The sequence below is a fragment of the Ascaphus truei genome, chromosome 2 (genome assembly GCF_040206685.1).
Source record: "Ascaphus truei isolate aAscTru1 chromosome 2, aAscTru1.hap1, whole genome shotgun sequence".
Classification (NCBI taxonomy): Eukaryota; Metazoa; Chordata; class Amphibia; order Anura; family Ascaphidae; genus Ascaphus; species Ascaphus truei.
The window spans coordinates 14,157,354-14,184,304 of record NC_134484.1 but is presented as its reverse complement, the minus strand read 5'-3'; positions in this window follow the sequence as shown (position 1 = coordinate 14,184,304).

Here is a 26,951-nt window from a genome sequence, read left to right as displayed (position 1 = left end):
CCTATCCCGCTACCTCACACAGTGTAGCTCCCGCGAACCGCACAGCACGCCTCACATCTCCTGCACCTCACACATCTCCCTACCGCAACCGGACCGCGAGGCCCCCTACCCCGCTACACCATGCCACCAATGTCCCTCCCCCTATCCCGCTACCTCACACAGTGTAGCTCCCGCGGACCGCACAGCACGCCTCACATCTCCTGCACCTCACACATCTCCCTCCGCAACCGGACCGCGAGGCCCCCTACCCCGCTACACCATGCCACCAATGTCCCTCCCCCTATCCCGCTACCTCACACAGTGTAGCTCCCGCGAACCGCACAGCACGCCTCATCTCCTGCACCTCACACAGCTCCCTACCGCAACCAGACCGCGAGGCCCCCTACCCCGCTACACCATGCCACCAATGTCCCTCCCCCTATCCCGCTAGCTCACACAGTGTAGCTCCCGCGAACCGCACAGCACGCCTCACATCTCCTGCACCTCACACATCTCCCTCCGCAACCGGACCGCGAGGCCCCCTACCCCGCTACACCATGCCACCAATGTCCCTCCCCCTATCCCGCTACCTCACACAGTGTAGCTCCCGCGGACCGCACAGCACGCCTCACATCTCCTGCACCTCACACATCTCCCTACCGCAACCGGACCGCGAGGCCGCGGCCTACACTCACACACCATGGCAACGATGTCCCTCCCCCTATCCCGCTACCTCACACAGTGTAGCTCCCGCGAACCGCACAGCACGCCACATCTCCTGCACCTCACACAGCTCCCTACCGCAACCGGACCGCGAGGCCGCGGCCTACACTCACACACCATGGCAACGATGTCCCTCCCCCTATCCCGCTACCTCACACAGTGTAGCTCCCGCGGACCGCACAGCACGCCTCATTTCCTGCACCTCACACAGCTCCCTACCGCAACCGGACCGCGAGGCCGCGGCCTACACTCACACACCATGGCAACGATGTCCCTCCCCCTATCCCGCTACCTCACACAGTGTAGCTCCCGCGGACCGCACAGCACGCCTCACATCTCCTGCACCTCACACATCTCCCTACCGCAACCGGACCGCGAGGCCCCCTACCCCGCTACACCATGCCACCAATGTCCCTCCCCCTATCCCGCTACCTCACATGAGTGAAGATATACTTCACAAAGCACAGAGACACAACCCATCACTCAATGTTACCTTTTCACCTGACATTTTCAACGAGGTACTCATATTGTTAGAAGATACATGTCTCTCTATCAATAACAAAACACTACTTCAATTAGGTCTAGAAGCTCCCCAACGTCATCATCACGATGTACTCAATACAGACCTTATGCGAGAGAAACAATACAATATTTCCATACTACAAGAATATGTTGCCACAAGAAAACCAATGTTAATTCCACAACAACTTAACACCTATGACAACATCATGCAGCACATAAACAACGAACAAGGTGCAATCCTGTTTCTTGATGCTCCAGGTGGAACAGGCAAAACATTTCTCATAAATTTACTCCTTGCAGAAATAAGAATGCACAATCATGTTGCACTTGCACTTGCATCATCTGGCATTGCAGCCACTCTTATGGATGGAGGAAGAACTGTGCACTCAGCTCTTAAATTACCACTAAACATTGCTCATGAAGAAAACCCAACATGTAATATTACCAAGACATCTGGCCAAGCCCGTGTTCTTCAAATTTGCAAACTTATTGTTTGGGATGAGTGTACCATGGCGCATAAAAAAGCACTTCAAGCCCTTAATAGAACCTTGCAAGACTTGCGTAACAATAAACAAATAATGGGTGGTGCTGTCATTCTTTTAGCTGGTGATTTCAGACAAACACTTCCAGTCATACCACGATCCACACCAGCAGACGAACTTCATGCATGCCTTAAATCCTCTATTTTATGGCGACATGTCAAACATTTTCCATTAACAACCAATATGCGAGTCCAACTTCTCGGCCACTCAAATGAACAACTTTTTGCACACACACTTCTTCAAATAGGTGAAGGCACTTTACCTACTGACTTAACATCAGGTGAAATTGCTTTTCCCACACATTTTTGTCACATGATGACATCACTTGAAGATCTCATACATCACGTCTATCCAAATCTCTTACACAATTACACAAACCACCAGTGGCTCTGTGAAAGAGCCATCCTTGCTGCCAAAAATACTTCTGTCAATGACATCAATCATCAAATTCAAGACATTATTCCAAACACAATTACTCAATACAACTCAATCGATACAGTTGTGGATTGCGATGAAGCCGTTAACTATCCACCTGAATTCCTACACTCCCTCGAACCATCAGGGATGCCACCACATCATCTTCGCCTCAAAGTTGGAGCACCCATCATGCTACTTCGCAACCTACACACACCTAACCTTTGTAATGGAACCAGACTGTGCATAAAAACATTGATGCCCAACCTAATTGAAGCTACTATCTTAACTGGCAACGCCAAAGGCCAAGATGTCTTCATCCCCGCATTCCACTCATTCCTACAGACATGCCTTTTACTTTCAAACGGCTACAGTTCCCCATCAAACTAGCTTTTGCTATCACCATTAACAAAGCACAAGGACAATCTATAAAGTGCACTGGTATCAACTTAGAATCACCATGTTTCTCCCACGGCCAGTTATATGTTGCGTGCTCTAGAGTTGGATCCCCCCAACAATTGTACATCTTTGCTCCAACTGGAACTACCAAAAATGTCGTTTACAAACAAGCATTACAATGAACATTGACTTTCCTCAATTTCCATGAACTCTACATATTGCCATAAGAAATTACAAAAAAATGAAAGACACTCAATACACTACTGTCATCTTTTATTACTACATTATTTTACAACACACACTTTAACATTACATCAAATACACTCCTCTCAACAATGGACATTCACATCTTTCAAGAAGCATTTCCAACAATAACATTTTCAAAAATAACTACCGTAACAACTAACATACACTTCAAACATTTGCCCTCATATACATGTGCTTTCTACTACTGTTGATTTACAAACACAATTCTAACTAATATTACATAACATTGGCATCACATTACAACTTTCACATACAACATTTACACATACTTATTCACACTTCACATCCCGGGCAACGCCGGGTTTCTCAGCTAGTATATATATATATATATATATATATATATATATATATAATGTGTGGTGTGTATATATGTATGTGTGGTGTATATATATATATATATATATATATATATATATATATATATATATATATATATATATATATTGTGTATGTGTGGTGTATATATATGTGTGGTGTGTGTGTGTGTATATGTATGTATATATAGATATATATATATATATATATATCTATATATATGTGTGTGTGTGTGTGTGTGTGTGTGTGTGTGTGTGTGTATATATGTATGTGTGGTGTATATGGATGTGTGTGATGTGTGTGCGTGTGAATATATTTATCAAAGTTGCACAATGTTAATAAATAATTTATTCTCACATGTCTTTTTTTTTTTCATTTTTAAATATTATATAATGTACACACACACACACACACACACACACACACACACACACACACACACACACACACACACACACACACACACACACACACACACACACACACACACACACACACCTACCAAGTGACAAACACACACACACACACACACACACTGACAGCTACCAAGTGACAAACACACACAGTGATACCCGCCTACCAAGCGCGCTTGCTGTCTCCTCTGCCAGGCAGCGCTGATTACAGATGCAGGGGCTTTGTGCATCTGTTCAGCCCGGCTCAGCGACGCTGAGAGAGGGAGGCCCGGCGCGCACGCTGGAGGAGCAGCACCGGGAGACTGAGAGAGAGAGTGAGGTCAGAGAGAGAGAGAGAGTGAGGTCAGAGAGAGAGAGAGTGAGGTCAGAGAGAGAGAGTGAGGTCAGAGAGAGAGAGAGAGGTCAGAGAGAGAGAGTGAGGTCAGAGAGAGAGAGAGAGTGAGGTCAAAGAGAGAGTGAGGTCAGAGAGAGAGAGAGTGAGGTCAGAGAGAGAGAGGGAGGTCAGAGAGAGAGAGAGGGAGGTCAGAGAGAGTGTGAGGTCAGAGAGAGAGAGAGAGGTCTGAGAGAGAGAAAGTGAGAGAGAGTGAGAGAGAGAGTGAGGTCAGAGAGAGAGAGAGTGAGGTCAGAGAGAGAGTGAGGTCAGAGAGAGTGAGGTCAGAGAGAGAGAGTGAGGTCAGAGAGAGTGAGAGTGTGTGAGGGAGACACCAACTGCGCACTGCAACTGTTAGGTATGTATATACACCTTTGTTTTTACTTTGGGCGCCGCGTAAAAATCCTGATCGCCTTGGGGAGCCTTGAAAAAAATCTGATTGCCTTGGGGAGCCTTGAACCGAAAAAGTTTGGGAACCACTGAGGTACAGAATCTACACACAACGCACAAACACAGCACACACACACATTCACACAACACCAAACACTGCAGACTGCCTCTTCAAACCCCCCCTCCCCTCCACGCCACACATCTCCCTCCCGCAACCGGACCGCGAGGCCGCGGCCTCCACTCACACACCATGGCAACGATGTCCCTCCCCCTATCCCGCTACCTCACACAGTGTAGCTCCCGCGAACCGCACAGCACGCCACATCTCCTGCACCTCACACAGCTCCCTACCGCAACCGGACCGCGTAGCCCCCTACCCCGCTACACCATGCCACCAATGTCCCTCCCCCTATCCCGCTACCTCACACAGTGTAGCTCCCGCGGACCGCAGAGCACGCCTCACATCTCCTGCACCTCACACATCTCCCTCCGCAACCGGACCGCGAGGCCCCCTACCCCGCTACACCATGCCACCAATGGCCCTCCCCCTATCCCGCTACCTCACACAGTGTAGCTCCCGCGAACCGCACAGCACGCCTCACATCTCCTGCACCTCACATATCTCCCTACCGCAACCGGACCGCGAGGCCCCCTACCCCGCTACACCATGCCACCAATGTCCCTCCCCCTATCCCGCTACCTCACACAGTGTAGCTCCCGCGGACCGCACAGCACGCCTCACATCTCCTGCACCTCACACATCTCCCTCCGCAACCGGACCGCGAGGCCCCCTACCCCGCTACACCATGCCACCAATGTCCCTCCCCCTATCCCGCTACCTCACACAGTGTAGCTCCCGCGGACCGCACAGCACGCCTCACATCTCCTGCACCTCACACATCTCCCTACCGCAACCGGACCGCGAGGCCCCCTACCCCGCTACACCATGCCACCAATGTCCCTCCCCCTATCCCGCTAGCTCACACAGTGTAGCTCCCGCGAACCGCACAGCACGCCTCACATCTCCTGCACCTCAAACATCTCCCTCCGCAACCGGACCGCGAGGCCACCTACCCCGCTACACCATGCCACCAATGTCCCTCCCCCTATCCCGCTACCTCACACAGTGTAGCTCCCGCGAACCGCACAGCACGCCTCACATCTCCTGCACCTCACACATCTCCCTACCGCAACCGGACCGCGAGGCCCCCTACCCCGCTACACCATGCCACCAATGTCCCTCCCCCTATCCCGCTACCTCACACAGTGTAGCTCCCGCGGACCGCACAGCACGCCTCACATCTCCTGCACCTCACACATCTCCCTCCGCAACCGGACCGCGAGGCCCCCTACCCCGCTACACCATGCCACCAATGTCCCTCCCCCTATCCCGCTACCTCACACAGTGTAGCTCCCGCGAACCGCACAGCACGCCTCATCTCCTGCACCTCACACAGCTCCCTACCGCAACCAGACCGCGAGGCCCCCTACCCTGCTACACCATGCCACCAATGTCCCTCCCCCTATCCCGCTAGCTCACACAGTGTAGCTCCCGCGAACCGCACAGCACGCCTCACATCTCCTGCACCTCACACATCTCCCTACCGCAACCGGACCGCGAGGCCCCCTACCCCGCTACACCATGCCACCAATGTCCCTCCCCCTATCCCGCTACCTCACACAGTGTAGCTCCCGCGGACCGCACAGCACGCCTCACATCTCCTGCACCTCACACATCTCCCTACCGCAACCGGACCGCGAGGCCGCGGCCTACACTCACACACCATGGCAACGATGTCCCTCCCCCTATCCCGCTACCTCACACAGTGTAGCTCCCGCGAACCGCACAGCACGCCACATCTCCTGCACCTCACACAGCTCCCTACCGCAACCGGACCGCGAGGCCGCGGCCTACACTCACACACCATGGCAACGATGTCCCTCCCCCTATCCCGCTACCTCACACAGTGTAGCTCCCGCGGACCGCACAGCACGCCTCATCTCCTGCACCTCACACAGCTCCCTACCGCAACCGGACCGCGAGGCCGCGGCCTACACTCACACACCATGCCACCAATGTTCCTCCCCCTATCCCGCTACCTCACATAGTGTATGACAACACTTACCACTGGAAATCAGATGTTCGTTGAAATAAAATATGTTTTCCTAACTATTTTACTGTCTGTATAATGTACACAACACTCACCCACACAAAACCCCCTCATACACACACACACACACACGCAAACATCCTGTCATTCTATGCCACACACTACACTCAAAAACATGCCATTTTTAACATGTGTATGACCAACAACACGCACTCACACACGTCACACACACAACATGCCTCATACACACACACACGCCATCACACACCAGCAACACACACACATGCTCTCACACACACCACACACCATGCCACCGATGTCACTCCCGCTATCCCGCTACCTCACACACTCTACCTCCCGCGGAACAACCAGCACGCCTGATATCTCCTGCACCTCACACATCTCCCTCCGCAACCGGACCGCGACGCCGCGGACTACAGTCAAACAGCATGCCACCAATGTCACTCCCGCTACCTCACACACTGTATGACAACACCTACCACTGAAACTCAGCTGTTCCTTACAATAAAATATGTTTTCCTAATAATTTCACTGTCTGTATAATTTATTCTAAAACACTTCTCACACCACCACTCACACACAACACTCACCCACACAAAACCCCCTCATACACACACACACACACACACACGCAAACATCCTGTCATTCTATGCCACACATAACAACAAATCACACCTCACCTTCACCCTCATAATACACACACTACACTCAAAAACATGCAATTTACAACATGTCTATGACCAACAACACACACTCACACACGTCACACACACAACATGCGTCATACACACACACATGCCATCACACATGCCACATACACACATGCTCTCACACACACCACACACCATCACACACAACACACACACAAATACACAAACACATGCACACACACACGCACTCAGCAACGCCACACGCCCTCAACCACGCAACACACGTACTCACACACACACACCAACCTCCTCTGCTGATACAACACACAAAACAACACTTCAACATAACCTTAACTACCACACACAACACAACCACCACTAAACAAACACACACACCCAACCCACTGTTCCAATTACCTACCCTTCACCATACACACTACACTGAATACAATGCACATTTACACGTCTCACCACCCACTCCCATTGCACATCAACATCCCACCACACACAAACATTAACAACAACACAACACCTCCGCTACTAACACACCTAGCACAATAAATCACCTCTTCCTTTCAATAACATATTTTACACAAAACATTACTATTTACACATCTGTCTAATTTATTGCACACAAACACTCAACTAACCAACACTGACACACACACTCACACACCACACACTCACTATCACATCACACACTCACTCATCCACACACACACCCCACACAATCAACAATCACACACAATAATTACATACACACACTATTCTGCCACACACACAGCCAACATTAACACAAAACAAAAACACACACAACATTTCAACACCTACACAAACGCACACCAAACACAAATAAATACCCCTCACCTCACACAGTGTAGCTCCCGCGAACCGCACAGCACGCCTCACATCTCCTGCACCTCACACATCTCCCTACCGCAACCGGACCGCGAGGCCCCCTACCCCGCTACACCATGCCACCAATGTCCCTCCCCCTATCCCGCTACCTCACATGAGTGAAGATATACTTCACAAAGCACAGAGACACAACCCATCACTCAATGTTACCTTTTCACCTGACATTTTCAACGAGGTACTCATATTGTTAGAAGATACATGTCTCTCTATCAATAACAAAACACTACTTCAATTAGGTCTAGAAGCTCCCCAACGTCATCATCACGATGTACTCAATACAGACCTTATGCGAGAGAAACAATACAATATTTCCATACTACAAGAATATGTTGCCACAAGAAAACCAATGTTAATTCCACAACAACTTAACACCTATGACAACATCATGCAGCACATAAACAACGAACAAGGTGCAATCCTGTTTCTTGATGCTCCAGGTGGAACAGGCAAAACATTTCTCATAAATTTACTCCTTGCAGAAATAAGAATGCACAATCATGTTGCACTTGCACTTGCATCATCTGGCATTGCAGCCACTCTTATGGATGGAGGAAGAACTGTGCACTCAGCTCTTAAATTACCACTAAACATTGCTCATGAAGAAAACCCAACATGTAATATTACCAAGACATCTGGCCAAGCCCGTGTTCTTCAAATTTGCAAACTTATTGTTTGGGATGAGTGTACCATGGCGCATAAAAAAGCACTTCAAGCCCTTAATAGAACCTTGCAAGACTTGCGTAACAATAAACAAATAATGGGTGGTGCTGTCATTCTTTTAGCTGGTGATTTCAGACAAACACTTCCAGTCATACCACGATCCACACCAGCAGACGAACTTCATGCATGCCTTAAATCCTCTATTTTATGGCGACATGTCAAACATTTTCCATTAACAACCAATATGCGAGTCCAACTTCTCGGCCACTCAAATGAACAACTTTTTGCACACACACTTCTTCAAATAGGTGAAGGCACTTTACCTACTGTCTTAACATCAGGTGAAATTGCTTTTCCCACACATTTTTGTCACATGATGACATCACTTGAAGATCTCATACATCACGTCTATCCAAATCTCTTACACAATTACACAAACCACCAGTGGCTCTGTGAAAGAGCCATCCTTGCTGCCAAAAATACTTCTGTCAATGACATCAATCATCAAATTCAAGACATTATTCCAAACACAATTACTCAATACAACTCAATCGATACAGTTGTGGATTGCGATGAAGCCGTTAACTATCCACCTGAATTCCTACACTCCCTCGAACCATCAGGGATGCCACCACATCATCTTCGCCTCAAAGTTGGAGCACCCATCATGCTACTTCGCAACCTACACACACCTAACCTTTGTAATGGAACCAGACTGTGCATAAAAACATTGATGCCCAACCTAATTGAAGCTACTATCTTAACTGGCAACGCCAAAGGCCAAGATGTCTTCATCCCCCGCATTCCACTCATTCCTACAGACATGCCTTTTACTTTCAAACGGCTACAGTTCCCCATCAAACTAGCTTTTGCTATCACCATTAACAAAGCACAAGGACAATCTATAAAGTGCACTGGTATCAACTTAGAATCACCATGTTTCTCCCACGGCCAGTTATATGTTGCGTGCTCTAGAGTTGGATCCCCCCAACAATTGTACATCTTTGCTCCAACTGGAACTACCAAAAATGTCGTTTACAAACAAGCATTACAATGAACATTGACTTTCCTCAATTTCCATGAACTCTACATATTGCCATAAGAAATTACAAAAAAATGAAAGACACTCAATACACTACTGTCATCTTTTATTACTACATTATTTTACAACACACACTTTAACATTACATCAAATACACTCCTCTCAACAATGGACATTCACATCTTTCAAGAAGCATTTCCAACAATAACATTTTCAAAAATAACTACCGTAACAACTAACATACACTTCAAACATTTGCCCTCATATACATGTGCTTTCTACTACTGTTGATTTACAAACACAATTCTAACTAATATTACATAACATTGGCATCACATTACAACTTTCACATACAACATTTACACATACTTATTCACACTTCACATCCCGGGCAACGCCGGGTTTCTCAGCTAGTATATATATATATATATATATATATATATATATATATATATATATATATATATATATATATATATATATATATAATGTGTGGTGTGTATATATGTATGTGTGGTGTATATATATATATATATATATATATATATATATATATATATATATATATATATATAATGTGTATGTGTGGTGTATATATATGTGTGGTGTGTGTGTGTGTATATGTATGTATATATAGATATATATATATATATATATATATATATATATCTATATATATATGTGTGTGTGTGTGTGTGTGTGTGTGTATATATGTATGTGTGGTGTATATGGATGTGTGTGATGTGTGTGCGTGTGAATATATTTATCAAAGTTGCACAATGTTAATAAATAATTTATTCTCACATGTCTTTTTTTTTTTCATTTTTAAATATTATATAATGTACACACACACACACACACACACACACACCTACACACACACACACACACACACACACTGACAGCTACCAAGTGACAAACACACACAGTGATACCCGCCTACCAAGCGCGCTTGCTGTCTCCTCTGCCAGGCAGCGCTGATTACAGATGCAGGGGCTTTGTGCATCTGTTCAGCCCGGCTCAGCGACGCTGAGAGAGGGAGGCCCGGCGCGCACGCTGGAGGAGCAGCACCGGGAGACTGAGAGAGAGAGTGAGGTCAGAGAGAGAGTGATGTCAGAGAGAGAGAGAGAGTGAGGTCAGAGAGAGAGAGAGTGAGGTCAGAGAGAGAGAGTGAGGTCAGAGAAAGAGAGAGAGAGGTCAGAGAGAGAGAGTGAGGTCAGAGAGAGAGAGAGAGTGAGGTCAAAGAGAGAGTGAGGTCAGAGAGAGAGAGAGTGAGGTCAGAGAGAGAGAGGGAGGTCAGAGAGAGAGAGGGAGGTCAGAGAGAGTGTGAGGTCAGAGAGAGAGAGAGAGGTCTGAGAGAGAGAAAGTGAGAGAGAGTGAGAGAGAGAGTGAGGTCAGAGAGAGAGAGAGTGAGGTCAGAGAGAGAGTGAGGTCAGAGAGAGTGAGGTCAGAGAGAGAGAGTGAGGTCAGAGAGAGTGAGAGTGTGTGAGGGAGACACCAACTGCGCACTGCAACTGTTAGGTATGTATATACACCTTTGTTTTTAATTTGGGCGCCGCGTAAAAATCCTGATCGCCTTGGGGAGCCTTGAAAAAAATCTGATTGCCTTGGGGAGCCTTGAACCGAAAAAGTTTGGGAACCACTGAGGTACAGAATCTACACACAACGCACAAACACAGCACACACACACATTCACACAACACCAAACACTGCAGACTGCCTCTTCAAACCCCCCCTCCCCTCCACGCCACACATCTCCCTCCCGCAACCGGACCGCGAGGCCGCGGCCTCCACTCACACACCATGGCAACGATGTCCCTCCCCCTATCCCGCTACCTCACACAGTGTAGCTCCCGCGAACCGCACAGCACGCCACATCTCCTGCACCTCACACAGCTCCCTACCGCAACCGGACCGCGAAGCCCCCTACCCCGCTACACCATGCCACCAATGTCCCTCCCCCTATCCCGCTACCTCACACAGTGTAGCGCCCGCGGACCGCAAAGCACGCCTCACATCTCCTGCACCTCACACATCTCCCTCCGCAACCGGACCGCGAGGCCCCCTACCCCGCTACACCATGCCACCAATGGCCCTCCCCCTATCCCGCTACCTCACACAGTGTAGCTCCCGCGAACCGCACAGCACGCCTCACATCTCCTGCACCTCACATATCTCCCTACCGCAACCGGACCGCGAGGCCCCCTACCCCGCTACACCATGCCACCAATGTCCCTCCCCCTATCCCGCTACCTCACACAGTGTAGCTCCCGCGGACCGCACAGCACGCCTCACATCTCCTGCACCTCACACATCTCCCTCCGCAACCGGACCGCGAGGCCCCCTACCCCGCTACACCATGCCACCAATGTCCCTCCCCCTATCCCGCTACCTCACACAGTGTAGCTCCCGCGTACCGCACAGCACGCCTCACATCTCCTGCACCTCACACATCTCCCTACTGCAACCGGACCGCGAGGCCCCCTACCCCGCTACACCATGCCACCAATGTCCCTCCCCCTATCCCGCTACCTCACACAGTGTAGCTCCCGCGAACCGCACAGCACGCCTCATCTCCTGCACCTCACACAGCTCCCTACCGCAACCAGACCGCGAGGCCCCCTACCCCGCTACACCATGCCACCAATGTCCCTCCCCCTATCCCGCTACCTCACACAGTGTAGCTCCCGCGAACCGCACAGCACGCCTCACATCTCCTGCACCTCACACATCTCCCTACCGCAACCGGACCGCGAGGCCCCCTACCCCGCTACACCATGCCACCAATGTCCCTCCCCCTATCCCGCTAGCTCACACAGTGTAGCTCCCGCGAACCGCACAGCACGCCTCACATCTCCTGCACCTCAAACATCTCCCTCCGCAACCGGACCGCGAGGCCACCTACCCCGCTACACCATGCCACCAATGTCCCTCCCCCTATCCCGCTACCTCACACAGTGTAGCTCCCGCGAACCGCACAGCACGCCTCACATCTCCTGCACCTCACACATCTCCCTACCGCAACCGGACCGCGAGGCCCCCTACCCCGCTACACCATGCCACCAATGTCCCTCCCCCTATCCCGCTACCTCACACAGTGTAGCTCCCGCGGACCGCACAGCACGCCTCACATCTCCTGCACCTCACACATCTCCCTCCGCAACCGGACCGCGAGGCCCCCTACCCCGCTACACCATGCCACCAATGTCCCTCCCCCTATCCCGCTACCTCACACAGTGTAGCTCCCGCGAACCGCACAGCACGCCTCATCTCCTGCACCTCACACAGCTCCCTACCGCAACCAGACCGCGAGGCCCCCTACCCTGCTACACCATGCCACCAATGTCCCTCCCCCTATCCCGCTAGCTCACACAGTGTAGCTCCCGCGAACCGCACAGCACGCCTCACATCTCCTGCACCTCACACATCTCCCTACCGCAACCGGACCGCGAGGCCCCCTACCCCGCTACACCATGCCACCAATGTCCCTCCCCCTATCCCGCTACCTCACACAGTGTAGCTCCCGCGGACCGCACAGCACGCCTCACATCTCCTGCACCTCACACATCTCCCTCCGCAACCGGACCGCGAGGCCCCCTACCCCGCTACACCATGCCACCAATGTCCCTCCCCCTATCCCGCTACCTCACACAGTGTAGCTCCCGCGTACCGCACAGCACGCCTCACATCTCCTGCACCTCACACATCTCCCTACTGCAACCGGACCGCGAGGCCCCCTACCCCGCTACACCATGCCACCAATGTCCCTCCCCCTATCCCGCTAGCTCACACAGTGTAGCTCCCGCGAACCGCACAGCACGCCTCACATCTCCTACACCTCAAACATCTCCCTCCGCAACCGGACCGCGAGGCCACCTACCCCGCTACACCATGCCACCAATGTCCCTCCCCCTATCCCGCTACCTCACACAGTGTAGCTCCCGCGAACCGCACAGCACGCCTCACATCTCCTGCACCTCACACATCTCCCTACCGCAACCGGACCGCGAGGCCCCCTACCCCGCTACACCATGCCACCAATGTCCCTCCCCCTATCCCGCTAGCTCACACAGTGTAGCTCCCGCGAACCGCACAGCACGCCTCACATCTCCTGCACCTCAAACATCTCCCTCCGCAACCGGACCGCGAGGCCACCTACCCCGCTACACCATGCCACCAATGTCCCTCCCCCTATCCCGCTACCTCACACAGTGTAGCTCCTGCGAACCGCACAGCACGCCTCACATCTCCTGCACCTCACACATCTCCCTACCGCAACCGGACCGCGAGGCCCCCTACCCCGCTACACCATGCCACCAATGTCCCTCCCCCTATCCCGCTACCTCACACAGTGTAGCTCCCGCGAACCGCACAGCACGCCTCACATCTCCTGCACCTCAAACATCTCCCTCCGCAACCGGACCGCGAGGCCACCTACCCCGCTACACCATGCCACCAATGTCCCTCCCCCTATCCCGCTACCTCACACAGTGTAGCTCCCGCGAACCGCACAGCACGCCTCACATCTCCTGCACCTCACACATCTCCCTACCGCAACCGGACCGCGAGGCCCCCTACCCCGCTACACCATGCCACCAATGTCCCTCCCCCTATCCCGCTACCTCACACAGTGTAGCTCCCGCGGACCGCACAGCACGCCTCACATCTCCTGCACCTCACACATCTCCCTACCGCAACCGGACCGCGAGGCCGCGGCCTACACTCACACACCATGGCAACGATGTCCCTCCCCCTATCCCGCTACCTCACACAGTGTAGCTCCCGCGAACCGCACAGCACGCCACATCTCCTGCACCTCACACAGCTCCCTACCGCAACCGGACCGCGAGGCCGCGGCCTACACTCACACACCATGGCAACGATGTCCCTCCCCCTATCCCGCTACCTCACACAGTGTAGCTCCCGCGGACCGCACAGCACGCCTCATCTCCTGCACCTCACACAGCTCCCTACCGCAACCGGACCGCGAGGCCGCGGCCTACACTCACACACCATGCCACCAATGTTCCTCCCCCTATCCCGCTACCTCACATAGTGTATGACAACACCTACCACTGGAAATCAGATGTTCGTTGAAATAAAATATGTTTTCCTAACTATTTTACTGTCTGTATAATGTACACAACACTCACCCACACAAAACCCCCTCATACACACACACACACACACGCAAACATCCTGTCATTCTATGCCACACACTACACTCAAAAACATGCCATTTTTAACATGTGTATGACCAACAACACGCACTCACACACGTCACACACACAACATGCCTCATACACACACACACGCCATCACACACCAGCAACACACACACATGCTCTCACACACACCACACACCATGGCACCGATGTCACTCCCGCTATCCCGCTACCTCACACACTCTACCTCCCGCGGAACAACCAGCACGCCTGATATCTCCTGCACCTCACACATCTCCCTCCGCAACCGGACCGCGACGCCGCGGACTACAGTCAAACAGCATGCCACCAATGTCACTCCCGCTACCTCACACACTGTATGACAACACCTACCACTGAAACTCAGCTGTTCCTTACAATAAAATATGTTTTCCTAACAATTTCACTGTCTGTATAATTTATTCTAAAACACTTCTCACACCACCACTCACACACAACACTCACCCACACAAAACCCCCTCATACACACACACACACACGCAAACATCCTGTCATTCTATGCCACACATAACAACAAATCACACCTCACCTTCACCCTCATAATACACACACTACACTCAAAAACATGCAATTTACAACATGTCTATGACCAACAACACGCACTCACACACGTCACACACACAACATGCGTCATACACACACACATGCCATCACACATGCCACATACACACATGCTCTCACACACACCACACACCATCACACACAACACACACACAAATACACAAACACATGCACACACACACGCACTCAGCAACGCCACACGCCCTCAACCACGCAACACACGTACTCACACACACACACCAACCTCCTCTGCTGATACAACACACAAAACAACACTTCAACATAACCTTAACTACCACACACAACACAACCACCACTAAACAAACACACACACCCAACCCACTGTTCCAATTACCTACCCTTCACCATACACACTACACTGAATACAATGCACATTTACACGTCTCACCACCCACTCCCATTGCACATCAACATCCCACCACACACAAACATTAACAACAACACAACACCTCCGCTACTAACACACCTAGCACAATAAATCACCTCTTCCTTTCAATAACATATTTTACACAAAACATTACTATTTACACATCTGTCTAATTTATTGCACACAAACACTCAACTAACCAACACTGACACACACACTCACACACCACACACTCACTATCACATCACACACTCACTCATCCACACACACACCCCACACAATCAACAATCACACACAATAATTACATACACACACTATTCTGCCACACACACAGCCAACATTAACACAAAACAAAAACACACACAACATTTCAACACCTACACAAACGCACACCAAACACAAATAAATACCCCTCACCTCACACAGTGTAGCTCCCGCGAACCGCACAGCACGCCTCACATCTCCTGCACCTCACACATCTCCCTACCGCAACCGGACCGCGAGGCCCCCTACCCCGCTACACCATGCCACCAATGTCCCTCCCCCTATCCCGCTACCTCACATGAGTGAAGATATACTTCACAAAGCACAGAGACACAACCCATCACTCAATGTTACCTTTTCACCTGACATTTTCAACGAGGTACTCATATTGTTAGAAGATACATGTCTCTCTATCAATAACAAAACACTACTTCAATTAGGTCTAGAAGCTCCCCAACGTCATCATCACGATGTACTCAATACAGACCTTATGCGAGAGAAACAATACAATATTTCCATACTACAAGAATATGTTGCCACAAGAAAACCAATGTTAATTCCACAACAACTTAACACCTATGACAACATCATGCAGCACATAAACAACGAACAAGGTGCAATCCTGTTTCTTGATGCTCCAGGTGGAACAGGCAAAACATTTCTCATAAATTTACTCCTTGCAGAAATAAGAATGCACAATCATGTTGCACTTGCACTTGCATCATCTGGCATTGCAGCCACTCTTATGGATGGAGGAAGAACTGTGCACTCAGCTCTTAAATTACCACTAAACATTGCTCATGAAGAAAACCCAACATGTAATATTACCAAGACATCTGGCCAAGCCCGTGTTCTTCAAATTTGCAAACTTATTGTTTGGGATGAGTGTACCATGGCGCATAAAAAAGCACTTCAAGCCCTTAATAGAACCTTGCAAGACTTGCGTAACAATAAACAAATAATGGGTGGTGCTGTCATTCTTTTAGCTGGTGATTTCAGACAAACACTTCCAGTCATACCACGATCCACACCAGCAGACGAACTTCATGCATGCCTTAAATCCTCTATTTTATGGCGACATGTCAAACATTTTCCATTAACAACCAATATGCGAGTCCAACTTCTCGGCCACTCAAATGAACAACTTTTTGCACACACACTTCTTCAAATAGGTGAAGGCACTTTACCTACTGACTTAACATCAGGTGAAATTGCTTTTCCCACACATTTTTGTCACATGATGACATCACTTGAAGATCTCATACATCACGTCTATCCAAATCTCTTACACAATTACACAAACCACCAGTGGCTCTGTGAAAGAGCCATCCTTGCTGCCAAAAATACTTCTGTCAATGACATCAATCATCAAATTCAAGACATTATTCCAAACACAATTACTCAATACAACTCAATCGATACAGTTGTGGATTGCGATGAAGCCGTTAACTATCCACCTGAATTCCTACACTCCCTCGAACCATCAGGGATGCCACCACATCATCTTCGCCTCAAAGTTGGAGCACCCATCATGCTACTTCGCAACCTACACACACCTAACCTTTGTAATGGAACCAGACTGTGCATAAAAACATTGATGCCCAACCTAATTGAAGCTACTATCTTAACTGGCAACGCCAAAGGCCAAGATGTCTTCATCCCCCGCATTCCACTCATTCCTACAGACATGCCTTTTACTTTCAAACGGCTACAGTTCCCCATCAAACTAGCTTTTGCTATCACCATTAACAAAGCACAAGGACAATCTATAAAGTGCACTGGTATCAACTTAGAATCACCATGTTTCTCCCACGGCCAGTTATATGTTGCGTGCTCTAGAGTTGGATCCCCCCAACAATTGTACATCTTTGCTCCAACTGGAACTACCAAAAATGTCGTTTACAAACAAGCATTACAATGAACATTGACTTTCCTCAATTTCCATGAACTCTACATATTGCCATAAGAAATTACAAAAAAATGAAAGACACTCAATACACTACTGTCATCTTTTATTACTACATTATTTTACAACACACACTTTAACATTACATCAAATACACTCCTCTCAACAATGGACATTCACATCTTTCAAGAAGCATTTCCAACAATAACATTTTCAAAAATAACTACCGTAACAACTAACATACACTTCAAACATTTGCCCTCATATACATGTGCTTTCTACTACTGTTGATTTACAAACACAATTCTAACTAATATTACATAACATTGGCATCACATTACAACTTTCACATACAACATTTACACATACTTATTCACACTTCACATCCCGGGCAACGCCGGGTTTCTCAGCTAGTATTAAATAAATGTTGAATTCCAATCAGGATGGAGAGGACGAATCATTGCCTCTCAAATCCTCCAGGAAAAATACCAAAGCTTTACATCAATAAAACATATTTGTACAGCCTTTCTCTTGCGCTTCATTAAACAACACATGAAATGCATCAATAAAAACAACTACAATTGTACAACAGCAATAACGGTTATGACTATAAGTCTATGGGACAGGGTAACCAGGCTATATAATAAGGACCTCTGGTTACCCCTGAAACAGTGGGGTCCCTGGTAGCTAGATAAGCATCATAAGCCAGGGACCAGGAATAATACATGTAGAAAATAAAGTGACCCCTGATTTTTTCTATTTTCATGTTCCATTGGACCTAGAACAGTGAGATTTCTTGTATGTCAGTTTTAGGGGAATATTTGAATAGAAATGCTATTATTATGTTTGCAAGAGTTCGGGGGCCGAAGTTACCAGTAGTCCTTTAATGCTCCATGGCGAGCAGCATGATTTGCCAGCATGCGTGGTGAATTACACCGGGGCAACCCAGTGTCCCCCAGACTCCTAGATTTCAAGCCCAAATATCCCAAATTAATTTCCCTTATAAATATTAGGTTCCCCAATGGTGTAAACTTTATTAAAATATACTTTATAATTTTTTAGACATTTGTTATAAGACTCTATATAGTCAGCTAGGGCATCAGCATAGACGCTGGCATGTCTGTATAGAGTCTAGTTCAAAGAGGAGACGGGATGTTGAGAGGTGTCAGGGTGCTAAGTGGCTGGGGTAGGGCGTAGTACTGAGTCCGGAGAACAGGAGAACAGAGACCCACTATGGGGAGGACCCGCTGGTTTGCCAGACTCTGTGGAGCCTGCCCGGTATGTGGCAATGGATTGACTGGGGAAGCAGCAGAATGTCAATGCGTTTCCCATTGGTCAATTTGTATGTCCCGCCCACGGGACATCTCGAGCTGGCTTGGCATGCTTCCTCCTCTGACGTAAGCCCAGAGACAAGCCCCTCCTTCCTCCATGCTAAACATAGCTCATCAAAGGGTATGTAAGGAGAAGCCCCAGTCAGGAAACCAGACAAATTTGTGGCTTGAGTCGATGCCGCTAGGAGAGGCTTTTCAAAGTTGCTCTGTCCCAAATAACAGAGCAACCGGCTTTGTTTTGAAGCTAGGAAAGTCTGCCCTGCAGAGACTAAGGCAGACGCGAGGACCAAGTTATCATCTGAGAACGTAGCGGTCGTGGTCAGGAGTTTCTGCGAAAGCTCTGTCCAGGACATCCGGAACAAGGTTACGATCAGGGTAAGCCCTTGCAAGGGGCGCCCTGCACCTAGGAAAGGCTAGATCTCATACCCAGACCCCAGTAAGTGTGTATATTTCTCTATTTTGTGTTTTGTTGTATTTCCAAGGTTATATCCAAATACACCCCATTTTATTTCACTGCCTTGTTTTGCCTGTTAACTGAACCCAGAAATATAAATGTGTTAAAAGACTTGAGCTTCCGTGACAGCCTTTTTTCTGGTGGCAGAGGTGGGATCATAAGGCTTTGGGCTATAACTTTCCGCAGGGAATTATAGGACAAAGTGAACTAGTAGATTGCAAGATCTCAAAACAACTGTGGGGGTCATGCAGTAAGCGGCGGAAAGGCACTTCTCACTTGTTTCACGCCAAAAATGCCTACCCCTATTCAGTAAGGGGCGAAAACGTGGCGAGAATCAAAGAAACCGCCAATTTTGTTGGCGTTTTTTTTTCCGCCATTGGTGAGGTGAGAAGGCACTTTTCGCCTCAAATAGACATTATTTCCACCACGCTGTATTCTAGTAGTGGCGAGTAGCTTTGCGCCGCTATTCGCCACTCTAGAATGGCGTTTTTATGCTGAATCAGGCACGCGACAAAAAGTTGGCAGGTTGATGGTGAGAGGCTGCTGATGAGTGGCGGAACGGCACTTAGAAAAAATTCTGGCCTTTTTCCTGGCTGAGATTGATGCCGGCAGTCTCCTGAGCTGATACCATTAATACCAGCACCGGAGCCCCCCGGCATGCATCCGAGGCAGGAAAAATAAATTTAAAGGCCACTTAATTACCTTAGCGGCTAACCGCTAAGGCAATGAAGCTGTGCCAGGTTTATTGTGGCTAGAGGGGGTGGGTGAAGGGGGTATTTTGCCCTTGTTGTTTGTTTAGGGCTTGCGGGGGGGTTGCGGGTGCGCTTAACCCCTATATGACCGTAGCGGTTAATACCGCTACGATCATGAAGGGGTTCAGCCCTCCCGCTACCCACCCGCAAGCCCTGAACAAACCACCGTTGGGTCTAATACCCACTTCACCCACCCCCGCTACCCACAATAAAAATAACAATAAAACACACACAACAGCCCCAAACTAAATAAATAAATAAATATATATATATGACGTCACATTCTTGTTATGGTTTCCATGGCCCTGATTGGGCCGTGAAAACCATGTGTTTTTGCCGATACAAAAAAAAATGATGACGTCACTTAAAGGCAATGAAAGCACAGCCAATCAGAATGGCTTTGCTTCAATTGCCTTTAAGATGACGTCATGAGAAGAAACATGGCTGGCCTCACATGGTACGGTAGCCAATCAGAGCGTGGGAAGTCTATCCCTACTCTGATTGGCTCTAATACCATGTGACAGGCTTTCAATTATGTCATATCCGTTCTCCCCCAAGCCTCTGTCACATGGTGTACTAGAGCCAATCAGAGTTGGGGTGGAGTTCCCACGCTCTGATTGGCTACCGTACCATGTGAGGCCGGCCATGTTTCTTTTCATGACGTCATCTTAAAGGTAATTGGAATCCATGACGAAAATGTGACGTCATAGGCCTTTAAAAGCCTATGTCGTCTCATTTTGAAGCCAGACGCCGAGGAGGAAGGACCTCATAAAGAAGAAGAAGACACGGGCGTGGCAGCAGACGGTAAGAAGACCCCGGAAGAGAGCCGCAGCTGAAAGAAAGAAGAATACAGATGAAGATGGATTACAACTACAAGACCCGTGGATTGTTTTGTTTTATTATTTTAATGTTTATTATTTTATGGTTTGTTATTTTATGGGTTCCTGTTCGTGGATTGGTTCGCGAGTAAGCTGTTCAACGGGAGTCGGTGAGTGGGTAAAGTAATGGTAAGTGAAGAAAAGAAATGTATTTTATGTAACTTGTTTTTTTCTTGCTTTTTACATGTGTTGGCTTTTTTTGGGGTACATCATTTCTTGCCACTGTATGTATGTATGTATGTATGTATGTCTAGAGAGATATATACATACAGGGTAAGAAATTATTGTGTTTCAAAAGCTTGCTTTGCACTAATTTAAATGATTTTGGCTATGCTGCTATGCATAGATGTGTGTTAAATGTATTTTATAATTAGCTAGATGTAATTTTTGGGCTTGTATGCTGTACTTTAGGTCATGGTGAGGCTTGCTTTTGTATATTTTTCTTTTTGGTGTCCTTCTATTTTGTATGATGGTAACTTGTTCTCTTTAACGGTTGCTATAGTTAATTGTGTAATTGGTATGGATGCTATTTTAATTGTTTTGGGATGTAATAAATGCATGCAAATTGATTGATGGCGACTTTATTGGATTGCATAGTATACTTTTTTTGATGTAATGTTATTTTCTTTGGAATATTGTATGGTTAACATTAATTTGCAGCGTCTACATGTTGCTTAGATTTAATGCATCATGTATAGAATTTAAATGCAATGTTTTGAGTGGCATTTGAGACTTTGAATTGGCATTTCATGCTTTTGATTGGATGATTACATTTTATTTGTTTAGGAAATAACATTGTATTTCATTGTGGATGTAATAGAGAAGTGGTATTTTTATTTAAGCATGTTTTTGTTAACCCTGAGACATTTATTTGTATATTGGTTCATCATGTGTGTGTGTATATATATATATATTGTATTTTGTTTTATTTTATTTTTTGCATGATGAAGCCACTGTACAAAGGAATGTGTGAAGGGTGGGTATCGGGCCAGGGTGGCTTCACCCCTTAATTACCTTTGCGGTTAGTATCCGATAAGGTGATTAAGGGGTTCTTTAATATGTGAATGTAATTGCAATGTATTGGCTATGTATTATTTTGGCAACGGACTACAAGGATTATGCTGGCGACGGGGCCTTCTTATTGATGAGGTCAGTAGAAGTTTCTTTATTTTACTATGCTAGTTAATGTGTTTAATAATGGCCAATTAATCTATTCTCCCTATCTGGATAATAGTTATTTGGCACATTATTGTACTGTATGTGTTGGGATGGGGGGAGGGGTTATTGGCCCCAAGGGTATGTGGGTAGGCCTCCCGTGTGGGTGAGGGTGGTTAGGCATCACGGGGTGGGGGGGTTATTGGTGGAGGGTATGTAGGCCTCCCGAGAGGTGGGTGAGGGTGGGTTAACCCCTTAATGACTGTAGCGGCTAATAACCGCTATGGTGATTAAGCGGTTAGGGGACATTACATTGGATATTTTTATTCTTGTTTCTATTTTGCAGAAGCGGATGGGGCATTAGCAAGATGAAAATGAGGATGGCCTTCATCGTGGCAGCCGGACATGGGTGAGTGCTATATGTATTTAATGTATTTATTGTTATTTATGTATTTTAAATGGACAAATGCACTATTATCCATTTGTGGATAATAGTAATTTTGCCCATTACTGTATTGTATGTTGTGTATTGCAATGTTTATTGGGGGCAATTGTCCCCAATAAACATGCTATTATGCGTTAAACCCTTCATTGCCTTAGCAGCTATCCACTATGGTAATGAAGCATCATTAATGTATTTTAATAATATTGTGCGGGAGCAGGGGGTCCCCTGAGCTGAACCGCATTGATTTCTGGCTCAGAGACCCCCTGCTTCCCTAGTTACAGGCCCCGGTTTGGGGCATCGATTACAGTGTCTACGCCATCTTTATAGCGTATGAGACGCTATAAACATAGCGGCGATACTGCCCACCCGATCACACATATCGGGGCCTGTAACTCGGGAAGCAGGGGGTCCCTGGTCCACAAAGCAATGCGGTTCAGCTCAGGGGACCCTCTGCTCACTGTACAGTATTATTAAAAATACATTCATGCTGCTTCGTTACCATAGCAGATAGCCGCAAAGGTAAGGAATGATTGTTTATTTATATGTGTGTTTTACTCATAGTGTAGATGTGCAGAGGGTCTCCGGAGCTGAACCGCTTTGGTTTTAGGTCCTGGGACCCCCTGCTTCCCGAGATACAGACCCCTTTATGGGGTGCCGGTATCCCTCTGCTTTGTTTACATTCCGCGGTCACGTGATCGGGACATTTAAATGCAGAGGGATACCGGCACCTCATAAAGGGGCCTGTATCTCGGGAAGCAGGGGTTCCCGGACCTGAAACCAATGCGGTTCAGCTCTGGAGACCCCCTGCACATGTACACTATGAATAAAAATGGTTTATAAAATAATTTTTAATGTGCCGATGTTTGCGCAGAGATAGCGGCGGATCTCTATCTTCTGCAGACACATCTCGGCAGGGGACGGCTTCTCGGCAGCTTTTCGCCAGGCAGCCGTCTCGCCACCGGTTACTCACCATTTTATCAAATGGTGATGGCTAATTCATTCGCCAAGGATTCGGCCCTTACAGCATACAGCGAGTTTAACACGCAAAAAACATGGCTAGTTCAAAAACTGGCGAATGCTTTTTTTCGCTGCTTAGTGCATAGACCCCTGTGTCGGAAAACACGTTACATAAAATCAGGAATCAGACTTTTTTCGTGTCACGGTTTAGTGCCATAAGGTGACGATGGCTGTTCATTCAGAATGGTATTGGTCCTGGGATCGTGCCGCGATAGCTACCAAGTTTGAGACCTTCGGGCTGCAGAAGGAGGGCCACAGCAAAGCTGAGCTGGAAGCAATACTGGAGGAACATGAAGATGCCCTTTCCAGTGCTAACCCGGTGGGAGCATTTGCCTTTGCGTAGTGCAGAGGAACAGAGCCGCGGGGACCGGTCCAGGTTGCCCCAGTGGCTTAGGGGGTGCCCATGGTCTCGGGGATCCTGGTTCATTTCCCTGGGGACAGTGCAGATATAGTAGCAGCTCTGGGTCCAGGGGCTACCCCAGCAGAGGATACAGTGGATGCACACTGTCCAACACCCCTGGCATCACCCATGCCTAGCACACCTCGGGACAACTCTCAGTAGCTTCCACCGAAGATAACTCAACAGAGTTCTGGGTAGTTTATAGACAGTGTCACAGACATCGATGGGTACCTGCAGAGTTTTGAAAAGCAATACCAGTGGTTTTCATTCCCACCAGTCGAATGGGTCAAGTTCCAATCCCCACAGCTGACCGGATGGGCTCAGGAGGCATACCAGGCAATCAACTCAGATGCCAGTGAGAACTATGAGTATGTGAAGATGGTTCTGCTAGGACGGTACCGCATTACTCCCGATACCTATCGCGAGCTGTTTCGGTCAGCGGACAAGACTTCTCGGGACTCTCATGCCGACTATTTTGCCCGGATCATCCCCCGGGGTACCCGTGGGTAGAGGGGCGAAATGCCCGTACCTTTGACCTGATCTTTCGCGAGCAGTTCTACCAAAGATGTCTGCCAGAAATCCGGGAGTGGGTACTGGACCACAAGCCAGTCAAGCCAGCCAACAGCAACCCTGGCAGATGATTTTGTGACCACCCGACCTCAGCATAGGATGCAGGTGGCATCACCAATGCGGCTCCTGCCAGTCAGGCTGGTAAGCCAGCAGCGACTTCCAATGCTGTCCCGAACTTTGCAGTTAATACACAAACAGAACACATTCTGCCCAGGAACATTCGCCTACACATGCAATGTCTCTCAATTCTCAGGCAGTTGGACTTTACATAGTTGCAGTAAACACATCCTGTATCAATACACATACATCATACTTCTACCTACAGTTAATTTTAGTTTTCATAATTCCTTCCTTTTCCCTGAAGTAGAATCACCTATATTCCCGGATTAATTATATAAAATAACCACCCTAAAGAGTTGTTAATTTTTGGTGAAAACTCGCAGGGCCAGCTGGGTTTCCAATCCCCAAGCCCATTACTGAGTTAGTGCCAAAAGTACCTACTGATACCTGGGCATTCATTTAAAAATCCCTATTGATGTAACCTTGTCCTTCCCCCATAAAAACCATTATTTTGAACCAAAAGTTGAAAAAAAAATTAAAACACAAATGATTGGCGGAATCAGGCAGTCCTGCAAACTTTTCATTCTTGATCCCATTCTGACACCGCTCTAGCGTCTTTACTAACGGATGCATCTTAAAAACAAAAAACAAATGCAGTATTAGTTCTAAGCAGTTGCATTTTGTCTAGAATACTGTAAATTTTACATGAATTATGCTTTAATCAGCAAACTTGAATAATCAATTGATCCATTTTACATTGTTTATGTGTGGTTTTTGTCACTTTTTTTACTCACCATAACTTAACTCAGTATTATGGTTTATATATATATATATAGTTAAGTTATGGTGAGTAAAAAAAGTGACAAAAACCCTCCACAGGAAATATGCAAATATAGCTGTATGCTCATCTGCATGTCTTAGGCAGGTCTGCAACCCCGCCTTTCCCCATTATCACCCAGCATACAGCACTTCCACTGCAGCAAGGGATTCTTGGAAATGACATGCAAATGAGCACACAGTGTCACTTTTTGCCTCAATAACCATTTTTAACATGGTTCCCTATAGGCTTAAGCTTGCTGCATGGTCACAGCTTTGAGTATTATGGTTTAGCCTATCCCATAGCCTCTCTTGCATTCCCAGTAAAATCAACCCCACACTGATGAGACCCATCAAGGTCGAAACAGCTGTCTGTGGGTGGTTTTCTGGGTATGCACCTTAACCCTGGCTTTGCTCAAAGCTGTGACCATGCAGCAAGCTTAAGCCTATAGGGAACCATGTTAAAAATGGTTATTGAGGCAAAAAGTGACACTGTGTGCTCATTTGCATGTCATTTCCAAGAATCCCTTGCTGCAGTGGAAGTGCTGTATGCTGGGTGATAATGGGGAAAGGCGGGGTTGCAGACCTGCCTAAGACATGCAGATGAGCATACAGCTATATTTGCATATATATATATATATATATATATATATATAATATATATATATATATATATATATATATATATATATATATATATATATCTTTCGCTATATAATTCCATTTAAGTACATAGTGCTTCACAGCAGTTATACACATGCCAAAATAATATAACACATACTGGGAATAAGCTGATCAGACATAAAAGTAACATTAGGGAAAAAGAGACCCAGCCCGAAGAGTATACAATTTAATTGGTAAGTAGGAAGAACGTACAGAGACAGTAGGAGGGTGCTCTGGTAAGTGTGTCTGCAAGGGGTTAAGGTGTGTGAGGTGTAAAGTATCAGCCACGGAGCTGCCCATATGCTTCATTAAAAAGGTGTGTTTTAAGA